The sequence below is a fragment of the Mytilus galloprovincialis genome, chromosome 5 (assembly GCF_965363235.1).
Source record: "Mytilus galloprovincialis chromosome 5, xbMytGall1.hap1.1, whole genome shotgun sequence".
Lineage (NCBI taxonomy): Eukaryota > Metazoa > Mollusca > Bivalvia > Mytilida > Mytilidae > Mytilus > Mytilus galloprovincialis.
Window position 1 is genome coordinate 102,075,212 of NC_134842.1, and position 24,845 is coordinate 102,100,056.

Here is a 24,845-nt window from a genome sequence, read left to right on the forward strand (position 1 = left end):
TTAAACGTTTTAATGGTACCAAACCTTCTCCGGTTCTGAAACAGTAGTATAACATCACAATATAAAAAGACTCACTATGAAATAATAGGAATTACTGACTTAACTCATTCAAAGTTACACAAATAAACACACAATGAACGAATAAACGTGTGCGATCTGTTATACAATGTAAAACCAGAGTTAATAAAAATGAGGTATGCATTATTAAAGTAAAAGTATAAAACTGAGCATCTTGAAATGTTAAACATTTTAGAAAATCACTAACTTTGAAAAAAAAAACGTCATATTTTACACAGGCAAATGAAAATTATTTTGTTGTTTAACGGTCTATATTATCTTCCGTTTAGTAATGCAAAGAAATGTCTCGTTTGTAAATAAAACTAATGAATATCAACAATCAAACTGTACAATTGGTGCTCGATCAAACTTCGTGTAGTTCATGCACAGGTGCAGGATAGTTTTTAAAGAGAAAGGAAATAATTTTGATGTTCTTCTGTTTTGTAATTATCTTTATGTACTGAAAAACAGTTACAGTCATTCCTTAAATAATTGAAACTATAAATAGACTTAAATAGTTATCAAAGGTACTAGGATTAGAATTTGATACATTAGACGCACATTTCGTCTGCATAAGACCCATCAGTGACGCTCAGAGTAAAATAGTTATAAACCCAAACAATTACAGATTTTAAGGGCATTGAGGACTCGTAATTTGGTCCAAATACGGCTTAAGTAATCCATTCCTGGGAAAAGAAATCCTTAGTTTAAAAAAATATAATTTGTCACCATTAGTAAAATGACTATATAATTGATGTTCATAACAACAAAGAAGTGCTGACTACTGGGCCGGTGATACCCTCGGGGGACGAAACGTCTACCAGCAGTGGCATCAACCCAGTAGCGTAAACACATTATTGTACGAATTATCACAGAGTCATGTACAGTCTACAGGTAGATAGTATTGACGGATTATCTACCCCTTTTAGCAAAAAAAGAACAAAGTTAAAGAGCGTTGAGGACCCAGGATTCCAAAGAGTTATGCCATTTAATACGGCTAAGGTAATCTATGCCTGGGATAAGAAATTCTTTAGCTTGTAAAAAAAAATCATACTTTGTAAACAGAAAATTTATAAAATGACCATACAATTGATATTCATGTCAACACCGAAGTGCTGACTACTGGCTGGTGATACCCTCGGGGACGAAACGTCCACCAGCAGTGGCATCGACCAATTGGTGTAAAAAGTTACCAAATGTACCAGGCTTATCATTTAATACGACAGAACCGCGTTTCGTAAACATACGACTCAATGCTGACACTCAGACTAAAATAGTTATAAAGCCAAAAAAGTATAAAGTTGAAAAGCATTAAAGAGCCAAAATTTCCAAAAGTTGTGCAAAATACGGCTAAGGTAATTCATCCCTGGGATAAGAATATCATTGGTATTTAAAAAAAATATACACTTTTGTAAACAGAAAAAAATTAAAAATGACCATATAGTTGATATTAAATTTTGTTGGAAGCTTTCTTTCAGCTTGATGCAAAATTCAAGGTACCAGGTGCAAACATTGTTGGCATAGGTGTGATTAAAGACAAAAGATTATTTCTGTGTAATTGGAAAAGTTCCACTTTATTTGTCTGACACAGGCAAATCATTGGCAACAATCCAAATGGACGAGAAACAGTGGGGGATAGCGATGGAAGAAGACAAGAATACAGCATGGATCACACTACCAGGATTACAGTCCATTCAGACAGCAGATATAGTTACAATGAAGAAGGGACAACTGATAAAAAGACCAGGCAATTGTCATGGTATTGCTTTAATTGATGATCAAATTGCTGTTGGAGGGTACGGCAAGATATACATTATCAGTAAAACCGGTGATTTAAAGAAGACACTTGATGTTGAGAACTATGCAGTGTACTCCATATCAGTTGGACAAAAACATCAGCTTTACTTTGCTCAGGCTGATACTGAAAAATCAAAATTGAAATACATTGGATTAGATTGAACAGTTACGTCTGTCTCTGCTGAAGATACTCATCGCGTGATTGGTGTAAAAAGCGACAGAATAGAAAATGTCTATTTTCTGGAATACCAAGCATCAAATCTTAAGCTGTTTTCATTTGAAGATAAATTTATTAAAAAAGTACTGACATCAAAAGATGGACTTAATAAACCCTATGGTTTCGCTTTCAGTAAAGATTGGTCTAAACTTTTCGTTTCGAATTACTCTGCCGGTGAGATATTGGTATTTTTGTGTAATTAGAAATTACAGACTAGTTAGTTTTATAGTGAATGAAAGTTATGTCCGTGTACGTTAGTATTCTAGAAATAAAAAAGTCTTATTTTGGCCACAGAAAATTAGTCAGGCGAAAAATAATAAAAATTCATTATAATCGTGTCTTTTATTCATAATCCTGCCAGTTAATTGAAATGAGTTTCTTGATACTCAACGATACCACTACATATTGTTATAGCTAAACGGTCATTAGTGCGTTAACCGTCACTTGGCGTCCATCGTCGTTGTCAGTCCAACATCCGTCGTCGTAACTTTAAAAAGATGTAATTCTCTGAAACAAACATTTTATCCTTTCATCAAACATTGTAGCTCAGAATAAAAATGTACAAGTAGCAAACCCTTTTTCGTATATCTCAAATATTTCATTGGTTTTTACAAAACCGTCAGTGTAAAGAATATCAACAGGTCATCTGCTATGTAATTATCAATAAAGTAAGACAACCCATTTAAGACTGAATACTGCTGAAATATAAATTGTTTATAATTTTAATACAAATACTATAATACCTAGAAATACATCGTGAAGTTAAAACGTCAAGAAAATTATTTTAACCATCTTTGCGGAACCAATAAAAGATCGATAGAATCTGTTAAGGTAAAAAATAATCAGCAAACTACGCTCTAAAAGTAGTCAATTTCCCAGTTTTATAAAGATTTTATAAAAAAAATATTTTGGCTTTTAAATGCCCCCGCCGCAGCAGAGGGTACATTGAGTGTTTTTCTTGTCCGACTGTCAGTCTGTCTGACCGTCCGCCCATTTGTCTCAAAAAAAGTCTCCGTTTACTTTGCCTCCTACAAATGTGCAAAACTTATACACAATCAATAAAGAAGAGACAACTTTAAATCTGGGTTGCGTTTCTTTCACTGTTCTTATGTAATGTTCCTTAATGCACACGAAGGCATCATCTGTGACCCATTGATACATTTTCCAAATATTTTCATAGAACATAAATACAAGCTACTATCATGAACAAAACTACTATAACTTTATGGCTAATATAACTTTTGCTTAATTGTTTCTGTTAAATCTAATCACAAGTTGTATAGACTAGGGACTACTTATATCTTAATATATTGTATATAAACTTGTCTTAATTTAAAAACGGTATGTCGCAATCTGGAAGTTATTCATCACCTCGCGTCATCGGTAGGCCATTTGAATAACGTTGATTACACATCTCATCTTATGCATATATAAATGCAAGCACAAAGCATGCAATAACATTACCGGTACCAATTTTTCTGCACCAGAAACGCATTTACAATGATGCAAACAAAGATAACTCGTTCTTTTAAAAGATTCTTAGATGTGCATGGTTTGTTCCTTAATAAATCAATTGAAGTCCAGTTAGAATTTGTCAGGTTTTTTTTCAAAATTAAAAGCATATTTATCAAGTGTCCCTGAAATTCATGACATCTATGTCTCAGACAGTAGGTAGACATTTATATTATATAAAATTTAACTTTTTTATACAAAACTTAATGCAGAAATTACAATAGGCTAAAAGGAAAAGTAGAGATACGATTTGTCACGCCAAAACACACTCAAAACCACTACACGCTCTTTGCAAAATTCAGTATCGGAATGAAGTTTTTCACATCTCAGAGTAGCAGTGATGCCTGCATTACGAAGCTTAAGCTAAGTAAAATCACGACCAGCAAGTTCAAACAAGAAATAATATAGGGTATTTGCATTAAGTGCAAGATACTTACAATAAGATTTTTTCAATTTGGAATAACTATTAAACATGGAATTAAAAACAAATATTGCTGAATTATTTTTTAAATGTCTCATGATTGAAACACACTAAACACATATTTATATGTGAACCAACACAGAGCTGCGTACAGGTAAAAATATAAAGTAGTTATCTACCCTTTTCTTGCTCGATTGAATACATGGTTGTACTGCAACAATATTGATTCTAAAACTAAGGTAAAACATCTGTAATTAACTTACTATATAAGTGTATAATTGTAGTCTAGTTACAATTCATAACATGTAAAATAGGCACAAATAAACAAAAGTTTAGTAATCATTGGGAAATAGGCAGAAGAAAAGACGTAAATAAAACGAGACTGATACTAGGATATACTTCCTGGTATAACTAGTAAATTGTATCCGTATCAGTCACTGAATTGTTACATCACTGTCTCACAATGCCGGCCTATATTTATTTTATCAACTTATTATTCCAATCGTTTATTACGCATCGAGAGAGTTGTTTCAGACTACATCTAGGCTTGATAACTGTCTATTTTGTCCAATTTTGAAGTCTAATAATAGTTTAAAAAAAACAACTTTCACAGCCTATATCTACAATGTAATTGTGTCCGTCATATCAGTACGACGCCGTCTGTGACACACCTGGAATTCAGTTTCTCTCATTTGTCCTTTTTCAACAGGAATTATATAATTTTTTAATTTCGGGGTAAATCATAATATGTCCACATTAACAAATGGTCGTACTTATGACGCAATAAATAATTCACAAAACGTAGATCGATCTTTTAAACTAAATGTCCGGTTGATTGAACAAAATACATTATTATTTCTAAGTTATCATTTTCTATATAAAATAAGTACATAATATTTTCACTATTTTTCAAATTACATACTTTGAACTATTGGACTGGTCAAAAATCAAAAAGACCTGGGTGAAACTATTTAACCACAAGCGTCATTATATTTCGCGGAATTTTAAATGCACCTAAGCAATTGGAGGATTTTGAAAATAACGCGAGAGTAACGACGTCGTGTTTTGCCTATTGTATCTAGTATAGGGTTGACGTCAGTGCAAGACGTAGCCATAGCATTTGGACATATCTATGAGTTAAACGTTATGGTTTGGTTTCTTCTTTTTATTATTACGATAGTTGATTTATCACCGCCATTTATTGTCTGTTGTCTTTTTCGATACAATAAAACACTGACTTGATATTCGTGGAATAATAAGTTTATTGTCCCTACGCCTCAGGACAATAGTTGCTCCTCGGGACAAAAAAACTTACTATTCCACTCATACCAAGTCAACAGGTATACACTATTAGCTTCCTTTTTTTTTTAGCTTACTTTGCTGCCGCCGTCCGTCGTCTGTCGTCGTCCGTTGTCGTTAACTTTTACAAAAATCTTTTCCTCTGAAACTACTGGGCCAAATTAAACCACACTTGGCCACAATCATCAGTGGGGTATCTAGTTAAAAAAATATATCCGGTGACCCGGCCAACCAATCAAGATGGCCGCCCTGGCTAAAAATAGAACATAGGGGTAAAATACAGTTTTTGGCTTATAACTCAAAAACCAAAGCATTTAGAGCAAATTTGACCTCGTCAAATTGTTTATCAGATCAAAATCTATCTGCCCTGAAATTTTCAGATGAATCAGACAACCCGTTGTTGGGTTGCTGCCCTTGAATTGGTAATTTTAAGGAAATTTTGCTGTTTTTGGTCATTATCTTGAATATTATTATAGATAGAGATAAACTGTAAACAGCAATAATGTTCAGCAAAGTAAGAATTACAAATAAGTCAACATGACCGAAATGGTTAGTTGACCCCTTTAGGAGTAATTGCCCTTTATAGTCAATTTTTAACCATTTTCGTAAATCTTAGTAATCTTTTACAAAAATCTTCTCCTCTGAAACTACTGAACCAATTTAATCCAAACGTAGCCACAATCAACTTTGGGGTATCTTGTTTAAAAAATGTGTGTCCAGTGACCTGGCCATCTAACCAAAATGGCCGCCACGGCTAAAAATAGAACATAGGGGTAAAATGCAGTTTTTGGCTTATAACTCAAAAAACCAAAGCATTTAGAGCAAATCTTACAAGGCGTCAATTGTTTATCAAGTCAAGATCTATCTGCCCTGTAATTTTCAGATGAATCGAACAACCCGTTGTTGGGTTGCTGCACCTGAATTGGTAATTTTAAAGAAATTTTGCTGTTTTTGGTTATTATCTTGAATATTATTATAGATAGAGATAAACTGTTAACAGCAATAATGTTCAGCAAAGTAAGATTTACAAATAAGTCCACATGCCCGAAATGGTCAGTTGACCCCTTTTTAGGAGTTATTGCCCTTTATAGTCAATTTTTAAGCAATTTTCGTAAATCTTAGTAATCTTTTACAAAAATCTTCTCCTCTGAAACTACTGGGCCAAATTAAACCAAACTTGGCCACAATCATCATTTGGGTATCTTGTTTAAAAATTGTGTCCGGTGACCTGACCATCCAACCAAGATGGCCAACACGTCTAAAAAAAGAACATAGGGGTAAAATGCAGGTTTTGGCTTATAACTCAAAAACCAAAGCATTAAGAGCAAATCTGACAGGTGTCAAATTGTTTATCAGGTCAAGATCTATCTGCCCTGAAATTTTCAGATAACTCTAACTACCCATTGTTGGGTTGCTGTCCCTGAATTGGTAATTTTAAGGAAATTTGGCTATTTTTGGTCATTATCTTGAATATTATTATAGATAGAGATAAACTGTAAACAGCAATAATGTTCAGTAAAGTAAGATTTACAAACAGGAGATGTAGAAGGAAATGAAACTGATGGTAAATCAACAGAATCCAAGGATAATCTAAATAATAAAGAAAACCAGAAAGCGACACAAAACCTAAGTGACACAGAATTCATAAATCCATATCAGTCAATTCCACAGGAAACCCAAAACACCCCAAAAGACAATATCGGTAGAAATGACGAACGACGTAAAAAAAAGAAAGCAAAAAACAGAATCAAACACAAAGTAATATGTCAGACTATGTACATGTTGTTAAAACATCAAATACAACTAGTGAAACAGTACCAAAAACACCAAAGTCAACAAATGTGAAATGCCTTTTGAACGTATTTGAAAAGTCGCCAGTAACACCTTCAGAAGAATTACATCAGAGAGAAAATTGTTCAAAAAAGCAGAAAAAGTACCTGCAAGAATAGTAATATGACACAATAACACATTAAATAAACAATGTATTTTTTAAATTGTAAATATCTCATTGTATTAACAATGTTCTTATGTTCACACAAAAAAAATATACAAAAATATTTAGTCTTCATGTGGTTTAATGAAACCAATGCGACAAAAGGATGTCACATTATTTGTATTGTATACAAAAATAAGTTGGTAAACAAGTGTATACATTTAAATTTAAATGCTGCTACGTTGCATGCAAGTATGAAAAATATTGTTACAAGATACATACTGGTTATGGTATTTAAACAGGGGGGAAATCAGAACTTAAGCAAAACCCTCATTACAATAAACAGACTTGAATCAACTAATATAGAAAACACATGGTATTGTTTTTATTTACAAACGTCACATGATAGCAAAATCACGTGGTATTGTTTATATTTACACTCATCACGTGACAATGTCAATACACACATGCGATATTATAAAGTCCAACAAACTAGGTCATTTAAATTAAGGACAGAGTTAACAATAAATGAAAGGTACGTTAGCGGAAAAAATATAAACGGAAGGAACAAACAAATAATGAAGGAAAATAAAAAAGTAAACAAACTTACCTTTTCACACAAATGGCTCCTAAACCACTTCACATATGTTCTGTAAACACTCGAGGTTTACTGCAATCTGAAAAGAGAAAAAGATAATTTGAGTGGTGCAAACAGCAAAAATGTCAAAATTTTAATGATGCAAGAAACACATTTTACCAGAAGTATGAATGACAATTTAAATAATGACTTACCTGGAGAAATTTTTCATAGTTGGGGTAGTAGCGCATCAAGGAGTGTAGCAATTTGGTTCACAAAACAAACAAAATATAACATTATAAATGAATTTAAAGATCAGGAGGGACGTTATCTATTAATTAATGTTGAACTAGGAGATAATGTCTATTCTCTTATAAATATATATGCACCAAATATAGCAAAAAAAAAAAATGCTTTCTTTAAAAAAGTAAAAGACTGGACTCAAGAACATAGCTTAGGCCAAATTATAATGGGAGGAGATTTTAATGACATTCTAAAAATTAATGATACAAAAAATAAAAAAACAAAAAACAAATTTGACAAACCAGTTCACGGGCTTAAAACGCTCATAAAATATTTCAAATTTATAGATATATGGAGAGATAAAAACCCAACACAAATTCAATATACGTGGCGTAGAAAATCAGGATCAGAAGCAACTAGAATTGACTTCTTCCTTGTAAGTAAGGAATGTAAATCACAAATAGTCAAAGCAGATATAAGGCCTATTATATTAAAATCAACAGACCATAACGGTATTTCATTAAAAATCAGAACTCAAAAAGTAAACAGAGGAAAAGAATACTGGAAATTAAACTCATCAATACTGAATGATAGAGACTACTGTTGTATTATAGAAAAACTAATAAAACATTACGAAAACAAGGAAAAAACGACAGAAAATTTAGGTATACTGTGGGATAACTTTAAATCTGAAGTTAGGGACATCAGTCTAGATTTTTGCAAACGAAAAGCAAAACAAAAAAGAGATAAAATTCAAACTTATGAAAACGACCTTAATAAGCTAAATATTAAATTAGACCAAAGTGAAAGTACTAATAATTCTGAATTAATTTCGCAGATAAATAATATATCTGAAAATTTAGATCAATTATACCTTGAAAAAACTAAAGGAGCTCAAATAAGGTCAAGAGCAAAATGGATAGAAGAAGATGAAAAAAATACTGCTTTTTTCTTGAATTTAGAAAAATCAAGACAAATAAATAAAACTATAATAGAATTATATGACAATAAAGGCAATACTATAACAGACCAAACAGAAATTTTAAAAGAGGAAGTAAAATATTATGAAAAACTATATAAATCATCAAATCCAGATAAATTACATACTAAAGAGTATATTCAAATTACTAAAATAGAAAAAAAACTCTCAGATAAAAATAGTAATAGCTTAGAAGGGCTCGTGACATCAGAAGAAATTACAGAAGCAGTGTTTAAAATGAAACTTAATAAAGCACCAGGTTTAGATGGACTTAATGTAGAATTCTATAGAAAATTTTGGCCCCAAATTCAAAAGATACTAACCAAAGTATAAAATGAGTCATATAACAAGAAAAGTTTGACAAATTCACAAAAAAGGGGGCAATTTCATTGATCTTTAAAAAGAATGATCCAAAATCTCTGGATAACTATAGGCCAATAACTTTATTAAATGTAGATGTTAAAATTCTTGCTTATGCACTTGCACAAAGACTAAAAAAAGCTTTACCCAATATTATTAATGCAGACCAGAAGGGCTATGTAAAAAATAGATACATTGGTTTTAATATAAGACAAATACAAGATGTCATTGCTTATGCTGAAAACTTCAATGTTGAAGGAGCAATTTTATTTCTAGATTTGTCAAAAGCTTTTGATTCAATTGAATGGTTTTTCATGATACAAACATTAAAAAAATTTGGATTTAAAAAAGATTTTATACACTGGGTTGAGACTATATACAATGGCATATCAGGGTGCATTGTAAATAATGGGTGGATATCAAACCCCTTTCAGATCTGTCGCGGAATTCGACAAGGAGTTCCGTTGTCCGCTTTGATTTTCGTAGGACAAATTGATAAAATAACATCCGATTTTACTGTAGTTATATTTGGTAAAACGCATTTGCATATCAATCGAATACTCATAACAGGAAAAGATAACGGCAAATCAATAATCCTTTCAAAACAAATATTTTGGAAACATTTCCTTGAATAAAAAGCACTAATTAGTTTATATTCCATATATGCACTGCACGTGTTATCTACAGTCTTTGTAAACAAAGATACTAGTATAGAAAATCATTCAGACGAACAATGAATTATATTCGGATTAATGAAAATTTGTGTACTAACATAATTAACCATAGAGATAGATGTTCTATACTAATGTTAACGAGGCCGGGATAAGGTACCGGTATTTGATGTATATATTAAAAAATGTGAATATGTTAATAAAACTAAGTTTTAATGGAAAAAAAAAAAAAAAAAAGATTTCAAAATAAGGCCAAAATAACCGAAATGATCAATTGACCCCCTAAGGAGTTATTGTCCTTTATAGTCAATTTTTAACCAGTTTTCGTAAATCTTAGTAATCTTTTACAAAAATCTTCTCCTCTGAAACGACTGGGCCAAATTAAACCAAACTTGGCCACAATCATCATTTTGGTATCTTGTTTAAAAATTGTGTCCGGTGACCTGGCAATCCAACCAAGATAATTTACTCCGGATACTGGAGGTGGTCCTATATAGGACGGAATTACTACAAGACAAGACAAGATGGCCGAAACGGCTAAAAAAAGAACATAGGGGTAAAATGCAGGTTTTGGCTTATAACTCAAAAACAAAGCATTTAGAGCAAATCTGACAGGGATAAAATTGTTTATCAGGTCAAGTTCTATTTGCCCTGAAATTGTCAGATACATCGGACTACCCATTGTTGGGTTGCTGTCCCTGAATTGGTAATTTTAAGGAAATTTTGCTGTTTTTGGTTATTATCTTGAATATTATTATAGATAGAGATAAACTGTAAACAGCAATAATGTTCAGTAAAGTAAGATTTACAAATAAGTCACAATGACCGAAATGGTCAATTGACCCCCTAAGGAGTTATTGTCCTTTATAGTCAATTTTTTACAATTTTCATAAAATTTGTAAATTTTTACTAACATTTTCCACTGAAACTACTGGGCCAAATAAACTCATCATAGATACCAGGACTAAATTTAGTATATACGCAGTTCATTATAGATAGAGATAATTGTAAGCAGCAAGAATGTTCAGTAAAGTAAGATGTACAAACACATCACCATCACCAAAACACAATTTTGTCATGAATCCATCTGCTTCCTTTGTTTAATATTTACATCGACCAAGGTGAGCGACACAGGCTCTTTAGAGCCTCTAGTTTACTTTAAATATGGTGTGTATTTTTAAGGTTCCTGTGACATTAAATTATTATAGATATCTATCCGGTAATGGTTAAGATATAACCCAACATTTTTTTTAAATTAATCGACTAAAGTATTATCATTTAAAAACATATTGAACAAATGCATAAAACTGTTGTATTCAAAGGGCCAAGTGAGCTTTTCTCATCACTTCGTGTCCGTCGTCTTGTAAACGTTTACAAAAATCTTCTCCTTTGAAAATACTGTCCAAATTTAACCAAACTTGGCCACAATCATCATTGGGGTCTAAATTTTAAAAAAAAAGGGTCCGAAGACCCGGCGAACCAATCAAGATGGCCGCCATGGCTAAAAAAAGAACATAGGGGTAAAATGTAGATTTTGGCTCATATATCTGAAACCAAAGTCTTTAGAGCAAATCTTACATGGAGTAAAATTGTGTAATAGGTCTCGATCTATCTGCCCTGAATTTTCAGACAAATCAGACAACCCGTTGTTGGGTTGCTGCCCCTAGATAAGTAATTTTAAGAAAAGTTTGCAGTTTTTGGTTATTATTTTAAATATTATTATATTATATTGTTAACATAACCAAAACTGTTAATTGACCCCTTTAGGAGTTATTGTCCTTTATAGTCAATTTTTAACCATTTTTCTAAAATTTTAGTAATCTTTAAAAAAAAATCTTCTCCTCTGAAACTACTGGGCCAAATTTAACCAAACTTGGCCACAATCATCCTTGGGGTATCTAGTGAAAAAAACCTTAGCAACCACAATCTTAAGGGTATTTGGTTTCAATAATGTGTCCAATTACCTCGTCCACGAACCAAGATGGCTGACATGGCTAAAATAGTACATAGATGTAAAATGCAATTTTTGGCTAATATCTCTGAATTCAAAACATTTAGAGCAAATCTCATTCATTTGAGTTCCTGCCCTTGTATTGGTAATTTTTAGAAAATTTTGCAGATTTTGGTTTTTATCTTCAAAAATATCTTAGATAAAAACAAACTGTAAACAACAATTATATGTTTAGCAAAGTAAAATCTTCAAATAAGTCAACTTGACCTAATGACCCCTTAAGGAGTTTTTGCTCTTTATAGTAAATTTTAAACAATTTTCATAAATTATGTAAATTTTGGTAAACTTTTACAAAATATTTTCCTTTGAAGTTTGAAACTAGGGAGCCAAGTTCATTATAGAAAGAGAAAATTGTAAACAGCAAGAATGTTCAGGAAAGTAAATTTGACAAACACATCATCATCACCAAAACATAAGCATGTCCTTTGTTTAGTATGATCAAAGACCAAGGTGAGCGACACAGGCTTTTTCGTTTAATAGAAAACAGAAATTAATTAGTGAGATGATAGACCGATATGACTATTATTTAAATCTTGTCCATGCGTTACCATAAGTTTGTTAGTTACATGTATATACAGGTTATTTGTCTCATACCTTGAAAACCATATAAAACCGATTCCAGTCGTGTTAAATATTCATATCTACTTACTCTAAAGGAGTTCTTTTTCTTAAGGATGAACTGAAAACAAAAAAAAGATCAAGAATTTAAATTTGATACTATAAGTCAGAAGATCATTAGTTAAAATAAGATAATGATATTGAAAGATAATGGAGCTCCATTTCGAGATATTTAATTAAAAAATATATTGACAGAAGAAAATGTGGTATGCGACAATGAGACACCTCTTAATCCAAGTCATAATTTATAAAAGTAAACCTTTATAGATCAAAGATCGGTATAAACACAGAGCCTTGGCCCACACCAAACAGCAAGCTATAAAGGGACCAAACAAATTACTAGTGTAAAACCATTTAAACGGAAAAACCAACAGTCTTATCAATACAAAAACGAAAACGAGAAACACGTACGATCTACATCAACAAATGACAAATACTAAACATCAGGTTCCTGACTTAAGACAGGTGGAAACAATTGAAGCGGGTTTAAACGTTTAAATGGTACCAAACACTCACCCTTTTCTGAAACAATAGTGTAACATCACAACCTAGAAAGACACACTCTAAAATATCAGTTGAAATGGCTTAAATCAATTAATCTATATAAAAAACTAGAAACAAGAAACACTTATAAACCAAAGAAATGGCGGGAAAATGCAGACTTGGACTTTTATCTTGTGTTTGCATTGGAATTATGTGGTTCTCAAATCGATAGAAAAGAAATCTATAATCTGCTTAAATTAGGTAAAGGACCTTCTGTGAGCTATAGAAGAGTCTTATTTGATATGAAAAATTGGTGCTATGGGGCAAAATATTTTACCATGTACCTTCAGAAAAACAATCTAGGAGTTCAAACAACCGACACATATTCCTAAACCTCACATAAGTATATCCTTAAATGACAATTTTAAATCATGTTTAGCTTGAAACGTTTTGTATATAATCATGTAAGAGGTACAAATGCTTAGTAAAGAATGCCATTCGTTCATTGCATTATTTTTTTAAAGGTAAATGAGTGAATTGAAAATATTTGGTTGTGATACAAGACTCATTTCTTTATTAAACTCAACCATACTTTGAGGTGGTTAGCCTTCCTCTGTCGATTTTAAAATCCTAGTTAACCAGTGGTTTTAATCCACTATTTGTTGATTTTATCGGTAAACTTAAACCATTGTGGTGACGTCAACCTATTCATTTACCGTGGATTCTTTTTCTAGAATCAACGCTTCCTAAATCCGTCGATGAAATGGACTCACCAAATTATATGCAATTGTGGTCTTTGTGTGTCTAATTTCATTAAGTTTGAATTGGCCAATTCACTGATTTCTGTTCACTAATGGAATTATTTTAAAAACTTACCTTTAACTTTTGTAATTTCTATATGCCTGCACTGGGAATCGAACCGGGTACCCGTCCATGCACTCTCTTAAGTGTCACTAACATCAAGATATGGACGAAACCTCTCGGCTACTAATTGGTTACGATTTAATTGTCTAACTTATATATATAAATGAATATTTTTAGTTTGCAGTTCTCACTACACATAAGCAGAGATATACATATATTAATTTACAGTGATTGTATGCTTCTAAAAATGGATTAGCATCCTGTAATTATACTGAAGAGATGAGTAGATGATCATTTCTGTACACTAAAAAGAATACTTCGTGTTTTGTATCAGAGATCCTTGTTTAAATTCCTACGACAAGGTAACACCTCCCGAAACGAAAGCTTATTTTTTATTAGCTAGAGTTAGAGGAGGGGTAAGGTCTCTGCATAATGCTAGGCGGTGTTGTCGAAGAAGTTAGAAATAAAAAGTACAGGTTCCAGCCCCGGCGCCGGGGAGGAAGTTACGAATCAAATCTACTCTAACATCGTTAGGTTGATTTTCTAGGCACTTTATACATATTCTAACGCCTGGTATTTTTTAATGATAAGAAATCCAATGGGCAAGGTATAATTTGCAGTTGTAACTACACATAGGCAGAGATATAAATGAATATTTGATATACATCGGTACAACGGACACACAGTGATTGTACCTTTAGATATACAATAATAGGCAATCGTAGTGTATGAGTTGGTAGCCGCGAGGATTCATAATGAGTTAGACCTTGGTGGTTTAGGTTCGAATCCTGGTAAACAAAATGTGTTGCCTCTATTCGCTAGTATTCCTGTTTTGTTTCTTGTTTTATAAGTTATTGTGGATATTTTGTTTAATAAAAGCGAGTTTCTTCGTTTATAATCGGATCATTGTTAGCCATTCCACATGTTTGAAATGAAAATGTTTACATTCTAGGTTTTCATTTTTTTATAAATCAATATAGTATGAATTCATCTGTTTGTTCGCGAATTCCTATGCTAGAAAAATCGTGATATGCCTAGAATAAGACTTCTTGTTAGAAATTTCGGACACATGCTTTAAATATATTATATATATATGTTTTTGTCAAGTTGTTGTCCCCGTATTTGACATATTCCCCATTTTCATTTTCAATCTTATTAGAAATAAGATAAAATATGTCTCATTTTGTCAAAAATGTTCAGATGCCTGATAAATGAAAAGCTTTAAGGGCAGACGTGGTGTGTTCAACATGTATTTGTATTGATTTTACCATTTAATTGTAATATATAATTTATTGTAATGCATCGTTTGCCACGATAACATGGTTATTTTAACTCACTTACAATACCTTCTGATTAAGAATAGGCTTTAATTTTGAATAGATATTATCACAATAATTTAAGTTATAGATACAATGGATAAGCGTTGATTCATGAAAAACAAACCATTCGCACTGCGGAATCAACGCTTATCCATTGTATCTGTTTCACCGAATGTCCACTGATAAATCTGAATTTCCGCGGATCAACGCCATGCATGACCAAGTTAGAATCAGAGAAGTTGAATGATATATTTATCACAATTCTTACTATACCTGGTATTTGTTTAAATTTAAATAGTGTGTTATGTGTGATATGTGAATAATAAGAGTGTAGATGATGAAATTTGCTTAAGTCTTCACACAGTTTAAATCATACAATACCATGTATCTAATCTACACGAAATGTCTAATTACTCAACAGCATAGTACATGTTTATAGTCTGATGATTTTCAAATTTGAAACAATAACTAATAAAGCCATTTGAAATTTTATCGGATGATTATCTTCTTCAACAAAATTTACGAATTGTTAGGCCAAAAAATGTATGTGTGTTTACTGTACCCCTACCTACCCTTATCTGTATCCTCTACCCTAAAGTTTTTTTACCATTTTTGATTAAGCACTGTTTAATAAACTCACAAAGTTGCTCACATAGACTCAATGTAAAAAATTAATACCTACCCTTTTTTTCCAGCATGTGACAGTAAACACACATACTTTCTGTTTGGTCTTAATATATACCTGATGTCATCAATAACTGATTTGTAAAGGGGTATACATTAAAGGCGCTCCTTTGGTAGACAATTACACTATTTCTTTTTTGTCTTTTCAAGGATATGGCGTCAAAACTTCCGAATATGTTGTGTGGAACCTGTTCCAGACGAAGTAAATCTACCAAAGCTGTGAAGTACTGTACAGATTGTGAGGACGGGCTGTGTTCAGACTGTGTAGATTTTCACGGAAGCATTAAAACTTTTGATACCCATCATGTTATAGATATTAACGTCATTGAAGGTAAACCATTGGTTGTCAATAAATCCTGCAAAGTTCACCCGGATATGGTTTTAGAATATTTTTGCTCCGACCATGATACCATGTGCTGTCGGTCATGTATGGCTAGTGATCATCGCTCATGTGACAAGTTACTCCCGATTGAAGTATCTGCAAAAGGGGTAAAAAGTTCGGCAAGGTATGAAGAAATTGTCAAAGAGGTCACTACACTAAATTCTGCAATAAACGAACTGGAAGATAAAAAGAAAAAGTCCATTGTCAGTCTTAAAGATAGTAAGATGACTGTTCAACAAGGCCTTAAAAACTTTAAAGCACAATTGCTAAAACACATTGAAGATATTGAGGCAGTTTTAAAGTCAGAAATAAACACAATTCATACGGACCTTTCAAATGAAGCAAACGACAACCTTGATAAAATATGTGATCAAAGAAGAAAGATAAAAAATATTTCCGAACAATTTGAATCAGTTTCGAAATATGGATCTGAAAGTCAAATATTTATGATGATAAATAATATCAAAGAAGAACTGCAGTGCAGTGCAAATAATTTTCATCAACTGCTGTCGTCTCAAAAAGATGCCACTTTATCGTTTAAAGAGTCCAATTTACTGTCTGTTATGAAATCATTTGGTTCAGTGGATATCAAAGAGACTGCCCTTAGTATCAAATACAAACCATGTAAGGCTCAGCAAGCGCAATTCCAACAACAGCAGCGAAAGCTTCCATTGGAATTCCAGCTAAATTGTGAATTCAAAGTACCGGGTGCAAACATTGCTGGCATAGGTGTGACAAAAGACAAACGATTATTCCTGTGTAATCGAAACGGTTTCGATTTAGTTGTTATGTCTGAAAAAGGTACACAATTGGCAACAGTTCAAGTGGGCGCGAATCAATGGGGGATAGCTATGGAAGAAGACAAGAATACAGCATGGATCACACTACCAGATATGAAGTTCATTCAGACAGTTGATATAGCTACAATGAAAAAGGAACAACTGATTAAAGTACCCGAACAATGTTATGGTATTGCTATAATTGACGATCAAATTGCTGTTGGTGGGTACGGCAAGATATACATAATCAGTAAAACCGGTGACTTAAAGAAAACACTTGATGTAGGAGGAAGCACAGTTCACTCAATATCAGTTGGTCAAAACAATCAGTTTTACTTTGCTCAGGCTGATATGGGGAAATCAACATTGAAAAGCGTTGGATTAGATGGAACAGTTACGTCTGTCTCTGCTGAAGAAACTCAAGGCGTGATTGCTGTAAAAGGCGACAGAATAGGAAATGTATATTTTCTGGAATTCCAAGCATCAAATCTTAAGCTGTTTTCATTTGAAGATAAATCTATTAAAACTATATTGACAACAACAGATGGACTTAATACACCATATGATTTGGCTTTCAGTAAAGATTTTTCTAAACTTTTCGTTTCGAATTATAATGCCGGTGAGATATTGGTATTTATGTGTAATTAGTGGTCACAGACTTGTTAGTTGTATAGCGAATGAAAGTTATGTCCGTGTACGTTAGTATTATTAGAAATAAAAAAGGTATTTCAAATTAACTTTTTTTTACCATTGAAAATAAGTACAGAGAAAAATATAAGATAAAAATTCATAATAATAGTGTCTTATTGCATTTCATAATCGAGACAATTTATTGGATGTGTTACATTCATATTCAATGATACCACTACATTGTGTTATAGCTAAACGGTCATTGATGCTTTAGCTATCAGTTGGCGTCCGTCGTCGTTGTATGTCCGTCATTTGTCGTCATAACTATAAAAAGGTGTATTTCTCTGAAACAACTATGTATATGGCATCCATCAACAAGTATTGTTATTAAAAACAATGTATGGGTAAAAAGGCCTTTTTAGTATATCTCAAAAATTTCATTAGTTTTAGAAAAACCGTCAGAACAAAAAATATCATCAGGTCAATATTTATCTCCCTTGTAATTATCAGAAAAACATGACAACCCATTTAGGACTTGAAAAAAAACTTAAATATACCAAGTTACCAAATGCAATATCCTTTAGCTTTGCTTTCCGCTATATAGATGTTCTTTCACTAAATAATTCAAAGTTAAGCGACTATGTTGAACGAATCTTTTCGATCAACTATAGATAAGGGATACAACAGATACAGTTAAGTCAGCCTCATGTCTAGAAGTCACAGTCCGAAGGTGACAATGAGGGTCGGTTAAAAACAAAACTTTGTGACAAAAAAGATGATTTCAGCTTTCAAATTGTGAACTTTCCATTTCTATGTAGCTATTCCAGCAGCGATGCATACGGAATATATATCTTTCAATTGATACGATATTCCCGGGCTTGTAGTTCCTATCATGATTTCCTTGATAGAGAATTGCTGCTTACAAGAAAGCTATTAAACCAAGAGCTCCAAATGGTGAAGTTAAAATCATTCCTTCGTAAATTTCACGGACGCCATCACGAGTTGATTGACTTTTACGGAATATTCGTTTCACAGATGATATCTGAAATGTTCCTTATGTCTTAATATTAATCCCGTTCCATTGTCACGAATATGACCTACAGAATTATACTATTTACAGGATTTGTAATAACACGAGCAACACGAGGGGTGCCACGTGTGGAGCAGAATCTGATTACCTTCAAGAGCACATGAGATCAGCCCAATTTCTGGTGAGGTTCCTGTAGATTGGTCTTTAGTTACGTGTCTTGTGATGCATTATTTTGTGTTTGTCGATTAATTTAACCATGGCATTGTCAGCTTGTTTTCGATGCATGTCCTTCTTGTATCTTTCGACACTCTTTTGACCATCTTTGCGGAGTCGATAAGAGATTGAATGAAACAGTAAAGGGAAAAAATAATCAGCAAATTACAATCTACAAGAAAATCAACTAAAGCAATCAATTGCCCCAAAGTAGAAATTGTTTTCATAAAAAATAGTTTTGCCTATATATACCCCTGCGGCAGCAGAGTGGACAGTGAGTGTTATTCTTGTCCGTCTGTCAGTCTGTCCGTCCGTTTGTCTAAAACGTAGCTGTTTAGTTTACCTCAAACCAACCTGCGAACGTATACACAATCAACACAACACAGATTTTTTTTAATTTTGGTTGCGTCATTTTCACCGTCCTTTAGCTATGTCCCTTTATCAAAACGAAGGCATCACCTGTGCGCCATGGAACTTTTTTCCATATATTTCCATAGAACATAAATACAAGCTACTATTAGTATCAAAACTACTATAATTATGTGGCTGAAATAACTTTTGCTTAATTGATTTTGTTAAATCCTTTTTTTCAACTATAATAGACTAGGGACTACTTAAAGACTTGTATATTGTATACACACTTGTCTGAACTAAAATTAAAAACTGTATGTTGCAATCTGAAGATATATATTACCTTCAGTCATGTGGTGGCCATTTCATTAACGTTTATGACAAATATCATCTTATGCATATATAAATTCAAGCACGAAGCATGCAAATGATGCAAACAAATATAACTCGTTATTTTAAAATATTCTCAATGTGGTTTGGTCCTAAATATAGCAACAGAAGCCGGTCGTTTCATTTGTCAGGTTCAATAACATACGGAAAATATTCTGATAGGATAGTGTTCATGTAAAAAGTAAAATCTCAAAAATACTGAACTCCGAGGAAAATTCAATCGGAAAATCTCTAATCACATGGCAAAATCAAATGAAAAAAAGTCAAACGAATGGACAACAACTGTCATATTCCAGACTTGGTTCAGGCATTTTCAAATATAGAAAATGGTGGATTGAACCTGGTTTTATAGTTCTAAACATCTCACTTACACGACAGTCTCATCATATTCCGTTATATTCACAACGATGCGTGAACAAAACAGACAAAATAAATGAAATAGTCAAAATATTGTAGCAGTACTCACTATGTTACAATCTTTAAACAAACAATTTTACAAAAAAAGAACAAAAGCATCTATCAAATTAAAAACACATTCATTGCTTCGCATGTCTGAAGTAAAAAACATTATACGTCACATAGGAAAAAAAATTGTCGTTCAATGTTTACACAAAACAATTTTATAATTTCACATGTGGAATGTTGGCATAAAGGGTTAAAAGATCAACAGTAAGTTAGAATTATTTTCAGAAATAGATCGAGATTTAAAATTGTCCTGAAGTTCTGTAGAAATTCTAAGAATCGAAATAAAATTTCTAAGAAGCGAAATGAAATTAAAAAAAATATTAATTTTTTTTGGTGTAAAATATTAATTGTATGTAAATAAAGTGTTTTTTTTTAATACCAAATGTGGTATGATTGCCAAAACTATTTATCAGCATTCAGTTGAAGTTGATATAGGCAATAATAGGCAACCGTTAGTTCAACAATAAGTAAACGCCTTGCCATATAGTCGGCTATAAAATGCCCCAACATGACAAATGTATAATACATCATGTGTTTGATCAAATGAACCTTGACGTTTAACGCTTACAATACAGAAACTACAAATAAATGTATGTCAGTTTCTATCATCCTTTTCATTTTGATACATTTTTAAATTCGAAACAGTTTGCAATATCAAAATATGTAAAGAAATATATATGCATGAGCCATTTCAATTTGATATGAGTCTGGTTGAGGTAAAAATTAGTCAAACACAAACTTTTATTCGAAAAGGGCTATCGTATATGTATTTTTTTTTAAATGTTATAATTATTGAACATGGATGTAGAATGAAAGCCAATTTTCTTTAAAAGATTTCAACACATATTGCTGTATGTCTTTATTCAGGTCTCATGATTGAAATTAAAACCATTACCAAACTAAACACTTCAACATTGAAACATTGAAACATTGAAACATATGTGGAGCAGGATCTGCTTACCCTTCCGGAGCACCTTAGATCACCCCTAGTTTTTGGTGGGGTTCGTGTTGTTTATTCTTTAGTTTTCTATGTTGTGTCATGTGTACTATTGTTTTTCTGTTTGTCTTTTTCATTTTTAGCCATGGCGTTGTCAGTTTGTTTTAGATTTATGAGTTTGACTGTCCCTTTGGTATCTTTCGTTCCCCTTTTATCTCACGAAAGGCCTCACATGAGGCATGATAGTACAACAATATAACAAATAAGATATAATGCATAAACAAACATATTTACAAATGCATGAATAAATGGGAAGGTAAATATCATTTGTAAATTGACATTACAATTTTACAGAACTTTGCTAAGCCAACAAGAACAAATGTATCTTTGCTGTTCATTAAATTGGAGAAACTCATAGTATTTTTAACTTTACAAATATCTGCAGGCAAAAATTTCAGCCTTTCAGCATTAAAGAAAGTACAATCATATATATAATGAAATTCATCTCCTAGCACATTGCTGTTACATAAATCACATATTCTTTCTGATCTATCAATGATATAAAATCTACCACCCTATGGCTACTGCATCTATATTTACACAAATTAATTCTTAGATAAAAAGGCAACGTAGTTAAATAATCTTCAAAACCAAACTCAGACTTGTACATTCTATAATTTAAACATTTTGACGTATTAAATATCTGAGCAAATTGTGGTAATACTGTTTCACATTTTTAGACAACTGACAATTTGTATCTATATATTGATTATTCCAGGCATTAATAAAACCGCATTCAGATATAATATCTTTTACACAATTCAACCACTTAAGAGTGGTAAACATTACCAGAATCAAGTTTATATAGCATATCATACAATGTACGAGAAATGTTCTCTTTTTTGCCAGTAACAATACGTTTCCAAAAACCAACCATTCTTGCTTTAATATTAACAGACATTGGTACTCTACCTAGTTCACCATATACAATGCAATTAGGTGTACATTTTTTTAACTTTCATTATATATTTACAAAATTCTAAGTGCAATGATTCAATAACATCATTTTTCTCATACTCCCAAACTTCTGCACCGTACATTAATATAGGCCCAACCATAGCATCAAAAAGTTGTAACAATACATCTATAGTACCTTTTCTAGAGAATACAATACCTAAATATTGAAATACATATTTAACAGATAAACGGTCATTATTATATATGAAATGAACATAATCAACCTGTCGACTTTCAGAAAATATAACAACATTGTTTTTTTTCAGTATTAACTTTGAGATTCCATGTTTCACAATATAATACATTGCATTCAATGCTGATTGTTACTCAATTGCAGATTCTGCAAAAATGACTGTGTCATCCGCATATAACAACATATACAATTTAAAATACACTTCAATATCATCATTGTCAAACACTTAATGAGACATATTACAAACATCATTCAGACCACTATTAGCATGTGACATAAACTCAGTCAAATCATTAAGAAAAAAAGAAAATAATAGGGGCGACAAGTTTTTCACCCTGCCTCACACCAATATTAGTTGCATAAAAATCTGAACAATTAGATCCATCTCTTACACAAGATTTTGCATTTTTATACAAATTTTGTAATACAATCAGCAATTTACCATCTATACCATTGCGTAACAATTTTTGCCATAATAATATTCTGTTAACAGAGTCAAAAGCCTTACGAAAATCACCAAATGCACAAAACATTTTTTTCTTCTAAATAAATACAAATCAATGAGAAATTTCAAATTAAAGATATGATCAACAGTGCCATACCCCTTTCTGAAGCCTGCCTGTCCTCACATAATAATCCTAAACTTTCCAAATAATTGAACAATCTATTATTCAAAATACATATACACAATTTTCCATAACAACTCTATATTGTAATACCTCTATAGTTGTCAGCATTTGCAGGATCACCTTTCTTTTTTAAAAATAGGGCAGATAAAACCCTTTGACCATGAGTCCGGTATAATATACCACTTTCAAATACAATATTAAATATTTTCAAAAATACAGGCATAAGTTTACAAGCTACATGTTTCAAAAATTCATTAAGTATCATGTCATCGCTACATGCTTTGTTATTTTTCAAAGACTTAATTGCATTTACAACTTCCTGTTCACAAATAGACTGATTAATTACAGTATTTTACTCACTAATATTCTCTGGTAATACAACATCAATATCATTTTCTACATTATTTAAATTTTTAAAATGGTTAAAAAATAAATCAAGAGCAACCTTCTGAGATACATTTTTACCTTTCTCACAGCCCTTGTTTAACAATGACCAATAAGACTAAGAATCAGTGGTACGCAAACCACGCAATATTTATAAATGCCTTCTGAAACTCGTTAAATATACTTTTACTTACCAAATCATCATAATTAATTGTTGAACGTACTCTGTAGTAATACTTCTTAGACCTGCGATAATTTTTACGTTTTACATAACATTCACTATTGAAATATATGTACTTCTTACGATGTACAAATTGAGAGTTACATTTTTTTTTAACATTGTAAATAACTTATCATTGATTTTAAAGGGGCACTAGCTGTCAAATTCATGGTCACCGATTTGACTCAAATTCTCATATTTGATTTATAACAATGTAAAACATTTATCCAAACTATCAAAAGTCTAAAATAAACATTTTACAGAGCATGGGGTAGATAATATATAGGTTCGTTTCGTGTGTATTTTAGTCCATACGCCATCTAATTAACTATCGATTTGACCTCAGATGACCATATAAGCGATGTAAACATAAATAAAGATATGAATAAATTAAACCAACACGTGCAATTGGATTTTTATAGGTCTGTTTGATTTTATTTTAGAGATTAAAAATTGATGTTTCTCATTGTTTTTTAACCGTATAAGAATGATTTTATGTTCATCGAATTAGTAATCAAATGATTTACCGTAGTTTCACCATCATTGTTGACATTCTTTTTCTTTAAATAACCAGTACATGTACAATGCATGCGTTGTCAATCTCTAGCTAGGGGTTAAATTGAAGTTCACATGAATACGGATTTAAAGAGGTCGACTCATTCACTTGCAAGTGAAATACCTAATTATCAATGTTTCTAAGCGTAATTTGACAAAATTGAACCTTTTTGGCTGCAAAAAGCGAATTGTTATTTCACTATTTCACTTTCATTATTGATTGAACAGAAAAAAAATCAAACTTTAGATTTTTTGTATATCTCGTAGCTAGTGTCCCTTAACAAACATATTGGCTTGTTCAGCCGCATTCCTTATAATATTAACACAATCATTTACAACATTATTGAACACAGAGTTGTGTACAGGGAAAAAGGTAGTATTAAATTTTCCCAGCATTAGGTTGGCCTTTTGTGTACCCAAGGCAGGTGAAGGAAGTCAAATTAGAAGATCTGTGATTGGATGTAAGGGTACAATATATTTTTTATTTATCTATGAATAACAGCAGTGTATATATTGACAATATACATTTTGAATGAAATATTTTCTAGAGAATTTTTCGAAAAGACTTCCGAAATTTCATAAATTTAGTGCAAAATGATGGTGGGCATGGATAACATAAACAAGC

At 32.0% G+C, this 24,845-nt stretch overlaps 1 long non-coding RNA gene across 1 annotated transcript; it reads left to right on the forward strand.

Moving 5' to 3' along the window:
• Positions 1–4,189: 4,189 nt before the first annotated feature.
• Positions 4,190–17,943, forward strand: LOC143076909 (uncharacterized). The gene is made up of 2 exons (XR_012978838.1): positions 4,190–4,243; positions 16,196–17,943. It is a non-coding gene; the product is annotated as an uncharacterized LOC143076909 (long non-coding RNA).
• Positions 17,944–24,845: the final 6,902 nt, after the last annotated feature.